Here is a 16,443-nt window from a genome sequence, read left to right as displayed (position 1 = left end):
ATACTTTTATCAGTAGATGAAGAAAAAACTTTTTAACTAAATATAATACCCATTGCTATTAAAAAAATTTGAAAGCATAGGAATAAATGGAGCTTTTCTTAAAATAATGATGAGTAATTCTGTCTAAAACAAAAAGTAAACATCTGTAATGGAGATAAACTAGAAGCCTTCACAATAAAATCAGGGGAGAAACAAAGACGTCCATTATCACCATTATTATTCAATATTGTGCTACAAATGCTAGCATTATTAAAAAGGCAAGGAAAAAATGAAGAAATAATAGGTTACAATGAAACAAAACTGTTACTTTTTGCATATTATAACATCATACTTAGAGAATCCTAGAGAATCAACAACATAAAACGAGTTGAAATAATCAACAGCCTTAGCATAGTTGCAGAATATAAAATAAACCTATATAAATCATGAGAATTTCTCTATATTTCCAACAAAATCCAGCAAGAAGGATAGCAAGAGGAATTTCATTTAAAACAACTGCAAATAGCACAAAATATCTGAGAGTCTACCTGTCAAGACATACACAGGAACTATATAAATGAAACTTCAAAACACTTTTCACACAAATAAAGACAGGTAAGCAATTGCAAATATTAATCGCTCATGGGCAGGCCAAGGCAATATGATAAAAATGACAGTTCTACCTAAGCTAATTTCCTTATTCAGTACTATACCAATCCAACTACCAAAGATTTATTTCATAGAGTGAAAAATATACTAACAAAATTCATCTGGAGGAACAATGTTCAAAAATATAACGTGAATTAATGAAAATAAAAGTGCAGGAGGGCTGCATAACAATACCAGATCTCAAACCATGCTAGAAAGTGATAGTCACCAAACAATTTGGAATCAGATAAGAAATAAAGTGGTTGACTGATGGCATAGAATAGACACTCAATATACAGAAGTAAATGACTGCAGTAACTTGATATTTGATAAACCCAAAGATCCAAGCAATTGGAGCAATAACTCACTTTTCTTTTTTTTATTTTTATTTTTAGTATGCAACACACGGTTCTACATAATTTTGAGTTCCAGATTTTCTTCCCTTCCTCTCTCCCTCCCTCTCCCCCTCCCTCCCCAAGATGGCATGGAATCCCATATAACTTCTATGCATAACTTGGCATTGAATTAATTTACATACTAGTCAAGTTGTGGAGAAGAATTATGACCAATGAAGTGAATCATGAGAAATAGAAACAGAACCAGAAAAAAAAAGAAAAAAAAAACACAACCCAACAACAAATACAAGAGAGAGAAAAAAAAAGTGGGGAAAAAAAGGCAAGCATGAAGTGTGCCTCGATCTGCATTCATACTTCGTAGTTCTTTCTCTGAATGTAGATAGCATTCTCCATCATGAGTCCTTTGGAGCTGTCTCTGCACATTGTGTTACTGAGAAGAGCAAAGTGAGTTATTTCTAAATAACCCCATCTCAGCAATAACTCACTTTTCAAAAAAAACTGGAAAAACTGAAAATTCTTTCAGCAGAAACTAGGAATCTCACACCATATACCAAAATAAGCTTACAATGGGTACATGATTTGGTCATAGAGGGTGGTATTATAAGCAAATTAAGAGAGTGTTGAAAAAATTACCTGTCAGATCTATGGATAAGGGAAGAGATTATGACCAAACAAGATGATCATGTGAGGTATTGTGGATAATTTTTATTTCATTAAATTAAAATTTTTTGCACAAATAAAATCAATTCAGCCAAATTTAGAAGGAAATTGGAATATTAGGGAAAATATTTATAGCAAATTTCTCTGATAATCATTTCATTTCTCAGATATATAGGGAACTGAGTCAAATTTATGGAAATGAGAACCATTGCCCAATTGGTAAATGATCAGAGATATAAACAGGCATTTTCAAAGGAAGAAATAAAAATTGTCAATAGTCATATAAAAAATGTTCTAAATTACTAATAATTGGAAAATATAAATTAAAACAACTCTAAGCTACCATCTCACACCTATCAGTTTGGCTCATGTGACAGAAAAGGAAAATGACATCTAAAGAATGTATGAAAATATAAGCACTCCACTCTTGGTGGAGCTGTGAACTGAACAACCATTTTGAAGAACAACTTGAAACTATGCCCAAAGAGCTATTAAACTATGCATACTCTTTGATACGACAATACCACTACTAGGTGAATATCCTAAAAAAAATATAAGAAGGGGGAAGAAATCTATATGTACAAAATATTTACAACAGCTCTTTTTGTAGTAGAATAGAGTTGGAAACTGATTGGATATCTGTTAATTGAGGGATGGAAGAATTATGCTACAAGAAATGACAAAGGGGTTCAGAAAAACCTAGAAAGTTTTATATGAGCTAATACAAAGTGATATGATCAGAACTAGGAGAACATTGTAAACAGTAACAACAATTTTGTAATGATAACCAACTGTGAAAGACTTAATATTCTGACCAGAACAATGATTCACAACAATTCCAAAGGACTCATAATGAAAAATGCTATCTACCTCCAGAGAGAGAACTGCTGAACTTTGACTACAGATTGAAGTATATTTTTTCCACTTTATTTTTGTTGCTTCCCCCCCCCAACGTGGCTATAGTGGAAATATGTTTTGTATGACTTCATATAGATGAGGGGAATTGTATTTCGTACCTTCTTAATGGGTAGGAGAGGGGTGGAAGGAGGGACACAATTTGGAAATGAAAATAATGTTTAAAAAAATCTCTAAATTCCCTTTCTGTTCTAGATCTATGGGATAATGATGATGATGATGCATTTTCATAAACCTGGTTAATGATTTCAGATGGATTTTTTTAAGTGAAGGAAATATAAAGTGTTAAACTACATGCAGAGAAAGGTTTTCCCTTTTGCATTTATGATATAGGTAGTTTTGAAGTTAGATATGTTTGTCTAAATTGAAACCTTAATGTAGTTCTATTTGAACTTTACATGTCATACATTTGAATGTGATCCTTAGCAAAAAACTAGCCAGGATCATTAATTCTTGAGACTATGAATTACAATGAGAATGTTCAGTTATCTTTTTCTTTGGTATATGGATTTTTAAAAACAAAGTGAACTCCTTGATTTCATATATTTTGACTTTTTAAAGTATGAAATCTTTGATTTTCTCCTCATAAAATCACAGTCACAGAAAGTATTAGAGTTGGAAGGAACTTTAGGATCATCTAATCTAGTCTCCTTATTTTTAAGATGAGGAAACTGTGGCCTAGATGACATTTTTTTCCATTTTCCTGAGAAAAAAGAAGTGTGAACTTCCTTATTTACTCCTCACCTCAAAATATCTAATTTTTTTTCTTCCTTCCTTCTCCCCAACCAGGATCAGATTAAGAAGTGTCCATCCATCTCTCTCCCCATACACATATGTCTATATCTATTCTTCGCACACATTTGTATATGTGTATATGTATTTATATATAAAATTTATAATAAAACCACACACGTGTAATATATGCATTGTGTGTACATATACATATATGTGCACACATATGTATGTATATATACATATACACACATATATGTACACGCACATATATAATATGTTCCCAACAAATTTTTACTGACTAATGCCATCAATTTTGTACTTAGATAGAAGAAAAAAATGCTTCATTGGCAAAATACTATTTTATATATCCATCAATAATCTATCTTCCTTCCCTTTCTTGCTCCAAGTTCATATTCAGCAGTTGTTTTTTAAATTCATTTTGTTTGCTGCATTAGTCAATTCCCAACAAGTAACCCCATCTCCCCAAACATGTATTATAGTAATAAACAGCTAAACAAAACTACTGACAGTCAGGAGACGTTATTTTCCATATTTATAGTTCATCATGTTCTAAGAAGAAGAATGTGTAAATTTAGAAATTTTTTTTATCTGATATGCTGTCTTCATTGTGTATATTGTACCTGAGGTTCGCTTTCCAGACTTTTCATCAGTTCATACATGTTTTCCTTTATTTCTCAAACTTTTTTATTTGTGTCATGGCCAAGAAGCAGATAAATAGAACAGATTAAATAAGCAAGATCAAGAAGCAGCTACAATAGCGTAGTGTTAAACTCAAGAGCACAAGATTCTTGGGGGAGTAACTTTGTTTTACAAGAACTGCTGGGAAAACCAGAAGTTAGTTTGACAGAAAAGTGTTGGGTCACAATAAGTCACAATAAGTTTAGAATGGATAAATTATCTAAATATAGTCACATCATTAGGTTTAAAAAGAACACAAAATATGTAATTATCACTGCAATGCATGGAAAGCATAAGAAACAAATATAGGCCTCTCTCCCCAAGTACACAATGATTAGATTATTAATTTTGGGTGTTTTGTATCCATCTGTTTGATGTAGTACCATAGAGTGTTAGATTTTGAGTCAGAACAACCTGAGTTTGAGTCTCACCTCTGACCTTTACATCATCTCTGAGACTCAATTTTCTTATCTGAAACACTCAACCTAATCTATGATCTTAGAGATCAGCAACTCCTCTAATCTATGATCTTAGAAAATATTCTAGGGACACCAAGATGTTAAATGACTTGGTTCAGAGGATTTGAACACACATTGTCATACATTCAAGACTAGTCAAGTCAACAAGCATTTAATTAAGTGCTTGCTCTGTGTCATGAACTGCTAAGATCTGAGACTACCGAGAAAGGAAAGATAGACAAAGAACAATTCCATGTTCTCAAGTCTAATGAAGGTAGACAGCATGTAAATAAATATGTACAAACAAGATATATACAAAATAAATTGGAAATGATCACAGAGTGAAAGCATTAGCATTAAGGGGTTCAGGAAAGAAGTCTAGTAGGAGGTGTTATTTTAGCTGGAAGTTAAAAAAAATCAGAAAGTTATGAGATGGAAATGAGGAAGGAGACAATCCTAGCATGGAAACCATCAATGAAATGCGTAAAGTTAGGAGATGGAGTATCTTGTTCAAGAAATAGCAAAGAGGACAGTGTCCCTGGATCACAGATTATGTGGAAGAGATAAAGATTTAAGAAGATGGGAAATGAAGGTCAGATTATGAAGGGCTTTGAATGCTAAGCAGGATTTTATATTTGATCCTGAAGATGGAGCCTTTGGAATTTATTGAATAAGTGGGTCAGACCTGCTTTAGGAAGATCAATTTAACTGAATGCAACAGAGTGAAAGATGGATTGGGGTGGAGTGAGACTTGAGTTGGGGAGACCAACCAGAAGACTATTGCAGTAATCTAGGCATGAAGTGATGAGCGTGTCTACCAGCATAGTGGGAGCGTCAGAGGAAAAAAAAGAGGGAATGTGAGAGATTTGGCAACTGATTGGATGTGGGAGTGAGTGGGAGAGAAGTCAAGGATGACACCTAGGTTGTGAGCCTGGGAGATCTAAAGAATGATGGCTTCCTTGACAGTAACAGGAAAGTCAGGAAAAGAGGAAGGCTTGTGTGTTGGGGTGAAGGTTGGGGAAATGATGAGTTCACTTTAGGATATATTCAGTTTAAGATGTCTACAAGCCATCCAGCTCAAGACGTCCAAAAGGCAGTTAGAGATGGAAGACTGGAGGTCAGGAGAGAGGTTAGGGCTGAAGAAATAAACATAAGAATCCTCTGCATGGAGATGATCATCAAATCCATGGAAATGGTTGAGATGAACAAGCAAAGTAGGTTAGAGGGAAAAGAGAAGAGGACCCAGGAGAAAGCCTTGGGGATACTCATGATTAGTAGGCTTGATCTGGATGATGATCCAGCAAAGGAATTTGAGGGAAAACAGCCAGAAAAGAAGGAGGTGGTTTTCCAGAAAAGTCACAAAAAGAAACTTGCAACAATCTGCTAGCGTCTGCTGAAGGGGTGTAAGACCCACCAACAACCAGCACGCAGAAAGCTGCCAACACAGATTCTTTTGATCTGCTTTACTAAGGAAAGCAATGCTAAGGGGTTAACAATCTCAATTTAATCAAACATACAAATATCATTTACTTAGTTCAGGGAAAAAAGCCAGCACCCTGAACTTCAGAGCAAACACAAACAAATTACAAACATTAACAGACAGACCTTGTCTGATTCAAATCTCAATGCGTAGTTACCAGAGTTTAACAAATCTGAATATCTGGATTTACAACCTGGAGGGCTCTTAACTACAGCTGCCCAGAGTCTTCACATCAACACACCTCCAAGACTGAGAGCCCTCGCAAATAGCTCTGTTCTAGTTTTTTATACCCTCTTTAGTCCTCATCAAACATCTGAGTGACTATTGACTCTGGTTTTAGCAACTCCCCTTAGGACCCTGAGGGCTTCACGCCCACATAGGCTTAAGCACCTAGTAGATAGGGGTTGGGCCTGGGGCTTTGCACCTAATAAGGCTCCTTCAAAGACACTTAATCATTTTAAAACAGTAAGAAAGTTCCAACTTAATTGATATCACAGAAACCCAGAAAGAGAAGAGAGTATCAAGGAGAAGAAGGTGATCAACAGGTGCCAGTCTTCAGAAAAGTCAAGAAGAATGAGGATTGAGAAAAGGCCAATAAATTTGATGATTAAGAGATTATTGGTAGCTTTGGAGACAGCAACTCTAGAGTAGCCTATTATACCACACATCAGTAGTGTCAAACTCCATTAAAAATGGGGCCACTAAGATATACATAAGGATCCCTACCTGCAAATCACATACTGACTTAGAAATCCACAAATTAATATTATCTATGTTTTATTGTATTTTTATTTTGTTAAATATTTTTCCATTACATTTTATCCTGGTACAGGTTCACTCACTGTTGTGAGCTACATGACACTCCTGCACTATACCGTATTGCCTTTCATCCAGTCTGTAGTACCATGAAAAGTGCTGCTAAAAAATATTTTAGTATATATTGGGTCTTTCTCTCTGACATCCTTGAGGATTGCGCCCAATATTGGAATTGTGGGTCAGAAAAGATAAACAGCTTGGTACCTTTTCTCATAGAGCTCTAAGGCAATTGGAAACACCTTTTTTAAAGAGTGTGACTCTCCATTATCACCCACACCTGTCATAGAAACCTAGAATACCTGGGAGATGAATCAATTTCAGATTTTTTTGATATGTTGAATTTTATCATTACCTATTTTCTCACAAATTACAATATGTAGGTATATGTGGTATACTGAAAACTCTAATTTTCATATGAACCCATTTCCCCAGCCCTTCAGGAAGGTATAAGACCAACATCTGATGAAGGATAAATTTGTTGGTTGCTGTCACTATATATTCCTGGTAATGCTCAATGATCTCTTTCTCTACCGTAACAGCCTGGTGACAGTCCATAGTGGTGGTGGTGGTGGTGCTGGTGGTGGTGGTGGTGGGGTGTGTGTGTGTGTGTGTGTGTGTGTGTGTGTGGTAGGGGGACTTCCATTCAAATCCTTACAAATTCTCCTGGGACTTTTGATGGTTACAACCAAGACATGATTGTTTGTATGTCCAGCCCTATGAAATATGTAGCTAAGTATTCTACCAGGTAACCCACTGAGCTATTGGAACCTCTTATTTCCCCCTCTATCTCTGAGTACTACTATCCCTATACTTTGTAATGTACCTGTTACAATCCAATGGTTGCAATGTCACCTTGGTGGTATTAGATACCATGACCAACAAAGTTCACTTATTTCTCTGGGTTGAAATGCCTGCTATGACCAATAACTAAAAAATCCAGAAGGAATTTTTTTCACTCAACATTCTTCTGTCTCATATCATCTCCAGCCAGAGTCTCTAATTTATCCTTCCCTCCTCAAAAAAAAATTATTTTCAGCACTTTTTCATACCCAAGAAAAAGAAGCAAAATAGGTACCCATTGATAGAGGTCTAGCTAAATGAAATCTGGCACATAAATGCAGTGGAATATAAAAATCATATTATATGCATATATATACATCTATATGACATTCATATGTCATATATATGTCTTATAAAAGAAAAAATTCAAAGAAACATTGACATAGAGTGAAGTAATCAGAAACAGGAAAATAATAGATGCAATAAGTACACAATATAGGTAGAAAGAAAAAAAAAAAGAAAGTGTGGGAGAGAAGAGTTATTAGACTGCCTGCCAAATCAGAGGTCTACAGAGCTGTTGTGCTCACCTCCTTGTTGTACGCCTGTAAAATCTGGACAGTATATCAGTGACATGCCAGGAAACTGAATTGCTCTAATCAGTAAAAGGTCAAGAAAATTGGACATGGCCTTAAAAGAAAGATCCAAGTTTACTCTGAATGAAAGTCACATGAAATCACTGGTTATCTTGAATAGGTGAGAAGAGGGCATAAAAGAACAAACAGTTCTAAGGTGGGGTATGAAATGATGGCAAACTTTGTTCCTACCTGTTACTGGGAATAGGCTTTTGAATTTAATTTACCTTTTGGTATGTTTTTAGTTAGAATACGCCCACAAGCATATCCCCCACAACATTAGGAGGTGATATAAACCCTACCAGATTCCCTTTCCCTTCTCCTCTCTCTTCCTTTGGAGTAACTTGGAAAGTTAACATGTTTCTACCCAAAGAAATGCATGAGGATAGGATAAGGAAAATAGAAGAAAACTCCTCAAAACCTGCAGAACTACTCTTCCTCCTGTGTCTGACTCTCTCTCTACATGAGTTACTTTATGAGCATCAATCGTGGTTGGCCTATGGTTTTCATGAGGTGGCTACATCCTTTCATTTCCTGTAACAATAGAGTGGTGGCAGCTTTTGCTGAAGTTGGGAAGGAACTGGAAGAAGCTGAAGGAATTTTAATGTTTACTTCCCATTTGATAAACCATTTAAAGCATTTTGTAGATATTTTTTATTTTATCTTTCTCTCCCTGAATGCTTCCTTCTAAATGACCATACTAGGTATTAACCTAAGACAAGGTTAGTTGCAAAGTGTAAATCATTAGTCATGCTGCTGGATCCACTGAAGCCCTAGGCAGCTTTTTTTTTTAATGTGCCTCTGTGCCAAAACCTATTTTAGAAAGAATAGCAGCAACAGTTGTCTTGATAGTAACTCGAAATGATTTTCCCTCTTAACCCAGCAAGAAACAACCATCACTTCCTTTTGTACCCACCCTCCCCAGTTGAACATGCTAAGGGAGTTAGAGTGGAAGTACTGAGAATCCTGGTTAAAACTTCTGGTGCTGCTATAGGGTAGCCATGTCTTGCCCTTCATAAACCAGAGTGGGTGGGGTGCCCTGATAGGAATCTACTGATTTCATTGACTGGTACATGACTGTGAGGACAGCTAAATGACACAGTGGATAGAGCGTTGAACCTGAAGTCAAGAAGACCTAAATTCATATCTGGCCTCAAACACTTGCTAGCTGTGTGAGGCAAATCACTTCACCCTGTCTGCCTCAGTTTCCTCACCTATAAAATGAGCCGGAGTAGGAAATGGCAAACTACTCCACTTCCTTTGCCAAGAAAACTTCAAATGGGGTCATGAAGAGTGGGATACAACTTAAATGACTCAACAACAGCAGCAACAACATGTGACTGTCAGGTACTGGAAACTGGCGCTGGGCTACTGGAACCAATGGCATGTTGATGTCTTTACTGGATAGTGACTTGTAGATCAGTCTTGTGTCAGGAATTCTTAATGTGTCCTGTCCTGTCACGAGCCCCTTTGGCAGTTGGTGAAACCTATGGATTCCCCAGAATAATGTTGTAAAAAACAAAACTTGAAATACATACGATTACATCAGTGCATAGAATAAAGGTTTTTAAGCACTGGGCAGATACGAAGTTAAGACACCTGCCTTCGCATAGCTTAATTTGTACGTAGTCGTTTGCATGTTGTTATTCCCATGAGTTTACGAGCTCTCAAGGCCAGGGTCTGTCTTTTACCTTTCTTTGTATTCTCAGCATTTAGCATAGAGCCTGGCAAATAGCCCATACTTAATAAATATTTATCCCCTGATTGATTATAAAAATATATATGTTAAAAATTCATGGACTTGACATTAAGAACTCTTGCTTTATGTAGCTTTCTGAGCTGCCACATTCTCTCAAAACCCACATCCATAGTTGTGGGTTGAGTTAATAATTAATTTATGAAATTATGACAATGGGGCTGGCACCTCTTGGTTCTTTGGGCACTTGTAATAGCAATTTAGATTTGAATATCTTTCCCACCCATTAATAAACCATGTGACCTGCTTACATCAAAGGAAGCCTATGTCACCTGTGCTGAGAGGAAAAAGAAGTTGTGTCATGGAAAATGCTGAGAGAGAGAGCTGTTATGGCTGTTAACGGCCATTGTCATTGTTAGAGCTGAGGTAACACAAGTCGACCTCTGATAGCTGAACAGGCTATGACACATCCACTGTGAGTTTGTTTTTGGGAAGACCCCAGCAGGGGGTCAGAGAGGTTTTTGGGATGGTGAGGCTCCATGTTTTACTGCTCTGATAGATTGGATAAATGGCTTGGTGTCTAAGTGGTTTACTTTTTCTACCCTCTATGTGGAGAGTCTCGTATACTTTGCAATACAGAACTACATAGGCATTTTGACGACTATCATCTACATTGTTATTATTGCCTTACTGATACAGTACTCAATGACCATATTTGGTTGTGGAAAATGGGGTGGCAATCATACTTTAAAACTTTAATAAGGCACAGAGACAAGCAGCAAAAAGTGGGGAGGGATATGGTGTCAGATGGCATGACTCAGGACAGGGGAAATGGGATGGTGAAGGAAAGGAACCTTAGAAAGATAGGAGCAGCAGGGGGCAGAGGGATGGCCAGGAAAAGGCAGAAAATAACACTCTTGTAACCAAGGATTAGAGTTGAGAGCATTCGGCAGCATGGACTGGATGAAGATGGAAGAGTTCTCAGTGACCAGGAATTTTTGAGGTCTCATTTTTATAGGCTGTTTTTTTTTTTGAAACAGACCAATAATATTTGTGCAACCTTGGGGTTATTTCATTAATATATCCAAATCATCTCAAAGTTATTGGTAAAACTTCAAATTTACATCTCAAAGTTATCATCTTTTTGATATTTTGCTGATCTGGACCTGTATTGGATTTTGTCTGGGACTTTCCATATTATTACAACAGAATCTTGACAAGCAGAGCCTAGACGGCTTCCCCTGATACTACTATAATGTGAGTTTTGGCTCATACGTAAAACAATTTGTAAATTATGTTGCTTTGATCTTTGGGGTAGTTTGTATGGGATTTCCGGGTTCACCTTTGTGATCTTATTTCCTGCTATTGTTTCTTTATCCTGACTACTAATAAACTTATTATACTGACTAGAAGGGGGGGACAAGAAGAGAAGGTGTTTAGGACAACCAGGACAAAATACAATTTTAACACATGGGTTCTGCTGCAATCCCATATAAGATCCAGCTGCTGTAAATAGATCTCAAGAGCAATGGGCACGCTAAGAACTTAACTTAATGGGAGTAAGAAAACAAGTTTGTATTGCAGGAGGGTGGGAGGGGGCCCAGAAACAGAGGACTGTAAAATGAGGCAGGAAGAAAGGTATACCCTCAGTCATTTCAACCCTGTTTTGACAATTGCCTGAGCAATTCTAGGCCATACACCCAGCATTTGGTATGGTAGGGAGGTGTAACTGCACCTCTGACCAGATAAGAATTTCTCTGTTGCTTGTGGGAATTTTGACCCAACAATTAACACCAGGAAAACACAGGTTCTGTACCAGCCAGCACCACGTTATACATATGTGGAACCATTGGTTACAGCAAATGCAGAAATGTTGAATGCTATAGATAAGTTCACTTATCCTGGGATACTTTCCAGGGATGTGCACATAGATGATGTGGTTTATGCATGCATTGCCAGAGCTAACTCAGTATTTTGGAGGCTCTGAAAGAAACAGCCATTTGGTCATATATATTTATTAGTTGCTTATATAGTTTAGATACTAAGCCCTATCAAAGATATTTGATTCATTTTCTTTCCATTTGACTGCTTCCCTTCTTATCCTAATTGTGTTACTATTGTTTATGCAAAAGTCTTTCAATTTCAAGTTATTTAATTTGTCTAGGTTATCTTTTTGTGACCACTACTATCCCATTTTTAGCTAAGAATTCAAATACAATAGGGGGAGAATTCTTAATTAGATGGGGGAGATAAAAGATCATAAAAGATAAAATGTCATTTTGATTTCATTAAACTGAAAATCTTTTTATACAATCAATGCAGTTGGATAAGGAGAAATTTGGAACTGGAAAAAATATATAAATTTTCTCATAAATTTCTAATATCCAAAGTATATAGGGAATTTCATAAATATTTAAGATCAAAGCCATTCATCAATGGATAAATGTTTAGCAGATAAGAACAAAAAATTCTCAAGAAAAGAGAAGTACAAACAATTAACAAACATACGAAAGAATGCTCCAAATCATAAAAGAATATAATGTATGTACATCAGAACAACTCAAACACAGCAAGTTGACAAAGATGACAAAAGAAAGAGTCAATACTCTGCCACCAAGGAATTTAAAGAGAGGAAAAACATTCCATATATTGTTAAAAAAATATTCTTAGGGGCAGCTACATGGCACATCAAGTAAAGCACCAGCCCTGGAATCAGTAAGACCTGCATTCAAATCCAGCCACAGACACTTGACACTTACTAGCTGTGTGACCTTGGGGAAGTCACTTAACCCCGATTGCCCTACCTTCCCTCCTCAAAAAAAAAATTATTTTCAGCACTTTTTCATACCCAAGAAAAAGAAGCAAAATAGGTACCCATTGATAGAGGTCTAGCTAAATGAAATCTGGCACATAAATGCAGTGGAATATAAAAATCATATTATATACATATATATACATCTATTTGACATTCATATGTCGTATATATGTCTTATAAAAGAAAAAATTCAAAGAAACATGTGACATAGAGTGAAGTAACCAGAAACAGGAAAATAATAGATGCAATAAGTACACAATATAGGTAGAAAGGAAAAAAAAGAAAGTGTGGGAGAGAAGAGTTATTAGACTGCCTACCAAATCAGAGGTCTACAGAGCTGTTGTGCTCACCTCATTGTTGTATGCCTGTAAAACCTGGACAGTATATCAGTGACATGCCAGGAAAATGAATTGCTTCCATATAAATTGTCTTAGGAAGATTCTGAAGATCATGTGCAAGATAAGGTATCAAATGCTGAGGTCCTTTCTTGAGCTAAATTGCTAAGCATTCAAACTCTGCTACAAAGGACACAACTCTGGTGGGCTGGCACATTGTTTGAATGTTAAATGTATGTTTGCCTAAAAGACTATTTACAGAGAACTCACACAAGGCAAAGACTCCCACGGAAGCCAGAAGTGATACAAGGATACTCTCACGGTCTCTCTGAAGAACTTTGGAATTGATTGTGAGACATAGAAAGCACTGGCAAAGGACCACCCAGAATGGTATGCCCGTATCAAAGCAGGTTCTGTGCTCAATGAGCAAAGCTGAATTTTGGTACTTGTAATGCCAGTCATGGCAGCACACCTGAGAACTGCTGCTGTGAATAATTTTAAGGGTCTAATCGCATAGTATAATGAACTTTCTATTTATTCAAAACTAAATATTGTTCAATAAAGTAAAGCATAACATTCATAGCAACATCTTTAAGCAAAACATATCTATATCTGTATCTATATTTATATATATGTGTGTATGTGTGTGTGAAAGAACATTGCACTACACAGCATATATCATTGCATCCCCCAAATCAGGAGGTTCCAGGTGTATTAGCAAGGCAATGATCACAATATAGATGATAATTGTCAAAATGCCCATGTAGTTCCAAATCGCAAAGTATGAGAGACTCTCCACATAGAAGGTAAAACATTTATTTAGATACCAGAAGACCAGATCCCAACACCAATAAGCCTAACCCATCATAGCAGCAAAGAATTCAATACACAAAATCACAGCAAAGAACCAATCCCTCTCATAAGCTTATGAGCCCCCTGCTGGGGCCTTCCCACAAACACACTCAGAGCCACCCCAAGTCTGCTCTTTCCCTCAGCTCTAGCTGCTCTTTCTGCATTTCCTGTGACGCACTTTCCTTTTCCTCTCAGCAAGCTCCTCCCACCACATGTGAGTTAGGCTTCCTGGGACATAAGTAGGTCACATGGCTTATTAATGGGTGGAGAATTTCTTCAAATGTAAATTGTCGTTTCATTCGGCCCAAATACCTTTCTTATCCATTACATAGGGCAATGGGAGTTATGGGATAACTGGTGTCTACAGAACTTTAGAATAATATAACAGGGATAACACAAAATAAGTATATAAAACAATGTCATCATTCCCCCCTCAAACGAATGGGGCTCAAAATCTTGGGGTAAAGGGCAAAACTCTCATCCTCCATAGCTTCTTCCTACAGAAATTGGATGTGGAGCTGTCCCTGCCCCAAGAGGTAAAAAGTACCATTCAAGAGGTCAGTTCTTTAGCAAGCTGGCATCTGGAACTCATTTGACGCAAGGTCTAGGGATGGCCCATTACGGTCATCAGGTCCAGTGATGACACATCACAGTTGTGGACAAGTCCAGGAATGACACATCAGAGTCATGGACAGGTCCGGAGATGACATCTGAACACATCAGAGGGTGACATCTGGCTTAAGCAATCAGGCATCTGCAGGTGGATAGTACTAAGCTTGCAGGAAACGAATCTCACAAACGAATTTAACAGACAAAAGCCAAAAAGAAACAAGGAAACAATCATAGCCTCATTCACAATGGAATACATGAGTCAAGGATACAATTTGATAATTATTTTCTCCTGAGTAAACAAAAGTTATGGTATTATCCTTCCCATGTTCTATAATTTCTGCAGTCTTTGGAACATAGTCTGGCTTCTGTTTTACCCATATTTGAGCTCCCAATTGTATTCTATCAGTAGAACCAAGTCCTTCATTTCCTCTGATAGTTATTTTGGAAGGAGGGTCAGTCTTCATAAGGGGTATGGTTTCACAAGGAATAATAATCATTTGATTACAAAACTGTATGGGTTCTAAACCCATATTCTGGAATGTCACAATAATTTCTCCTGGATAATATCACTCCAGCCAATACATGTATTCCTCAAGCTGCTAATCCTGATTTAGGTAATATCTGTCCAAAATGATTCTTAGAGATTCTCATACATATCCCAGCAGAGATATTTCTTATTTCTTTTCTATCCAACCAAAAGTTCTCTAAACAATGTAAATCACATCCTGCCGAACTAGGTATTCTTGGATACAGTGGTGGGACATCTCCAGCATTGGCGGAGTCCAATACTCAATATATGAGATCTTATGTGTTTGCTGTTTTCTAATCTGCAGATTTGGGGTCATCATTCTGGCTAGAGGTGGACTTCCTTCTAATGGTCTGTTATTCAAATTACCTAAAGCAGTGAACAAATTATCCTTCTAATGTTGATACAAATTATTTGAACTGTTCTTTCAATAATTCATTCATTCTTTCAATTAACCCAGAGGCTTGTGGATAATACGGAATATGATATATCCATTCTATATTGTTCAATACACAACATCTCTTCATTTCATTACCTTTGAAATGTGAACCATTGTCACTTTGAACTTGCATTGGGGTTCCATAATATAGACTTATGATATCTAGAGTTTTGCAGGTATTTTTCAGAGCTGCATTCTTATAAGGACAAGCCACTAGTATATCTGAATAGTAACCAAAGACATGTCCCACCTGAATAGATGTCAACAGAAGTACATATAAATTTACATCCTTTGTCTTGGGGTAGTGGTCCACTATAATCTATCTGCCAAAACTAGGCTGGAACTTTTCCCCTTGCTATTTCTCTAGTTACTACCCAAGGAACAGTTCGTTTCTTTTCCAATTGACATATATAACATTTCTCTGTTACTTGTTTTAACAATGAATGAGAGATACTAATACCTCAATCTTGTGCCCCACCAGTGTGTGACCTGGACCCCTAAATGGCTGGCCATTTTTTTGACCCACTTTGCTAGTACTGAATCATCAGCTAGTGTCAGAGTAGGGAAAATATGTTCAGTAGCAATCTTAGCTAGTCGATCAGCATGTGCATTGTACTCATGTTCTGGCGTAGTGAGGGCCATGTGAGCATCTACATGAAAAACTAACAAATTAGTAACCAAAGACATGTCCCATATATCTTCCCATAATTCTTTGCCCCAAACTTGTTTACCATGAATTTCCCAATTTTGATTTTTCCACATGAGCATCCAAGTAGCTAACTCATTAGCTACTGTCCACAATTCAGTAAATATATGACACTACCTTCCTTGTTCTTCTTTAATAGCTTGATGTACTGCCATAAATTTAGAATATTGACTACTTCCACCTATCCCAGTACTTTCCAAAGTTCTCTTAGTACATGGGTTGTAGGCTACTGTTTTCCAATGTATTTTATGACCCAAATATGAGTCCCATCAGTAAACCATGAATGTTTCTTCTGTTCTTCAGT

The sequence above is a fragment of the Trichosurus vulpecula genome, chromosome 4 (genome assembly GCF_011100635.1).
Source record: "Trichosurus vulpecula isolate mTriVul1 chromosome 4, mTriVul1.pri, whole genome shotgun sequence".
Taxonomy (NCBI): domain Eukaryota; kingdom Metazoa; phylum Chordata; class Mammalia; order Diprotodontia; family Phalangeridae; genus Trichosurus; species Trichosurus vulpecula.
Note: the sequence above shows the minus strand (reverse complement) of the source record.